The following is a 2,821-nucleotide window of genomic DNA, read 5'->3' as shown; positions in this document are numbered from 1 at the left end:
CCACCTCCACCTGCAGGACACACAAAGTTCAGTCAGACCTTACTCTCGTGGCTACTGGTTTCCTGCTGCCATTCATCAGTTCGTCACGGTGCAGCATACCTTCCCCAGTTTACACTCATCTTTGTTGTCCGCCAGTCAGACCAAGCCTCATATCACCTCATATCTGCTCTTTCTAATATTTAGTGTATTTTGGCAGTCCAGTACAGTCCTCTGCCGACAACTGCTCACCAAATCCACCTGTTTCAAAGAGCTCACTGATCATTTTTCTGTATCATTCTTTCTTTGATTTCCAACTTTGATTGCTTTTGAGTCCAGATTCATGGGACATCCGGTCCCTCTACATTCTGGGATTTATTCATATTTCACTGAAAATCCATCCTCTGTCATTGCTTTATATTTCTCATCATCTTTCATGCATATGCACATATTTTTACATTTTACATTTGTGTGACCTTTGACTTCCCATTGTTAGGTTCTGGAGAGGACTGGACCCAAAAGCGAACAGCAGACAGAAGGTGAAGATCAAAAGGGATTTATTAAGGGAGGGGGGAGTTAAGGATCTCAGGAGGCGAGGGACCAGAGTCCGGGTGAGGTGGAAGGAGGTCTTGCGTCCGGGTGACTCCGTGCAAGGCTCGGGGGACGAGTGATTCCCGTGTTCCGAAGTTCCCGTGTATGTGTTCCTGAAGGCAGGCTCGGTTCTGGGCTGCGGGCTGGCTCGGTGGCAGACTGGGCTGGGTAGAGCTCTCTGGCTTGACATCAAACTGGCATGCACAGTCGGCCGTAGTGAGACAATACTCCGACACCGCAGGCCAGGAGGGAGCAGGCTTTAACAGGTGCCAGATTGGTAATGGGGCACAGGTGTGAATGTGAGAGCTCTCCTCCCAGCCGTCCAGCCCAGCCTGAAAAAACAACAGGAGACAACCAGCCAGCACCCAGGTCCAAACATAACTAAATGGCAACAAAAGGTCATAATCACCACACCCATGGATGTCACTTCCTGTAGTTTTGCTTTTTCTCAGCTGGAGGCTGAGCTGGGGAAAGGTGAGTCGGCGCCAGCACTTAAAATCCTACTTGTTACACGCATAGACATTGTCTTATAGTGTTGTTGAATGTTTTCTGTCAAGTACAGCCCTTTAGTGTAACATACTAATCTTAAACTCAGCTGCAGGAGCATGCAGGCAGTTTCTCATGATGTTCTTCTCTCTCTCCTTATAAAGGTATACACATACTACTTCAGTACTGAATTAGTTTTTCTTGAAACAGTTTGAGGAGAATAAACCCAACAACACAACACAGAGATGCCTAAAGCACCTTTATAGCATAAAGTGTGAGGCCAGACTGGCTCAGTACCATCCAGCTAAGCAGAGAATACACACTAACTGTTAAAGGAAACACCAACATTCAGAGAAAACTGAGCAGCTTCACACATTTGACCTGTTCTTGTAGTCAAAATGCTTTTTATAGCCCATACAGCCTACTGAACATCAGTAAACCAAAACCACTGATTTCTGCAACAGCACTGTTTGAGGGTACAATGTAGATAACCATTTTATTATGTAGATCTTACCATGCAGATAATGGATAATGTATCATCAAGTAAACCAGCTTTAGAAGTATCTTTGTCCAGTCAACAAGACTAGACCCAACCAGACTGTTTAAGGAGGTTTTTTCCCTTAATCATCCATCCATTCATTTTCTATACCCGCTTTATCCAATTTAGGGATGTAGCGAGAGAGGCAGAGTCCATCACAGGGTCATACTCACTCCTCGGGACAATTGGACTGTGGGAAGAAGCCAGAACACCTGGAGAAAACACTCCACACAGAAATGCCCTAGGCGGGAATGGAACCCTCTAAAGATCATGACTGCAAAAGCGGTGGTATCATAGATGGTATGTGAGGCCGCTAAACCAAGCATGGTGCTAGAAATTAACTATACAAAACATTCCACCATCAAAATTAAGCCTCCACATCCCCTACCAGTCACCTACATATCGCAGCATGTGTATGCATGATTTTAATTTCTGTGGAAGTGCACAACCATACACCACACAAATGTGGGATACACAAGACAGCCATGATAACCACATGTTCACGTAGTTAGCAGCAAGTGTATTCTAGCACAACGTCATGGAGTTCCACAGGGTTCTGTGCTTGGACCGATCATTTTCACTGCTATGTCTATCTGTACTCAGCTGTACTTATCTATGAAAGCAGATCAAAAGAAAGACAGAGCTGGATGACTCAGAACTTTCTGCTCCTACATTCAGACAAAACTGATGTTGTTATCTTTGGACCTGAGCGCTTCATAGAGAAACTGTCTAGTTTTGTGTAAACAGTCAAATGTGTACAAACTCGTTCCCTTATCATACAGTTTTTGCTTCTAACATTTTTATCTATTCTTTCTTTAAATCATAGTTTTTAATTCTTTGAGCCGTTATTTCCTTTAATGGGATTTTCAAATGTTATCTAAGCTTCATTTCACTGCCGATGTACTGTACATGTACAATGCATAAATAAATCTTTGAATCTTGAATTAAGCACACATACTTCAACCCAGGTGCTGTTTGGAGTTTTAATGGACAAGAGCACAACCCTGTACTGCTGGTCTGAAGGGGCACGACTCAGAAGTTGGGGGATCTGAGCTCCTGATTTTATTGTCATTTGAAGAACCATGATAGCACAGATAGCTAAGAAACTGCACCTAGCTGATCACACAAAGCTCTGAGCTGTGTGAAGAATGTCTGCGCCACAAAGCAGACATATTTTACCCATGCGGTTGCCCAAGGTCCACTGGTGACAGTTAGGGACGAACGCCATCT

This window comes from Leuresthes tenuis, unplaced genomic scaffold, assembly GCF_036924035.1.
Source record: "Leuresthes tenuis unplaced genomic scaffold, fLeuTen1.0.hap1 SCAF_1, whole genome shotgun sequence".
In the NCBI taxonomy this organism is placed as follows: domain Eukaryota; kingdom Metazoa; phylum Chordata; class Actinopteri; order Atheriniformes; family Atherinopsidae; genus Leuresthes; species Leuresthes tenuis.
Note: the sequence above shows the minus strand (reverse complement) of the source record.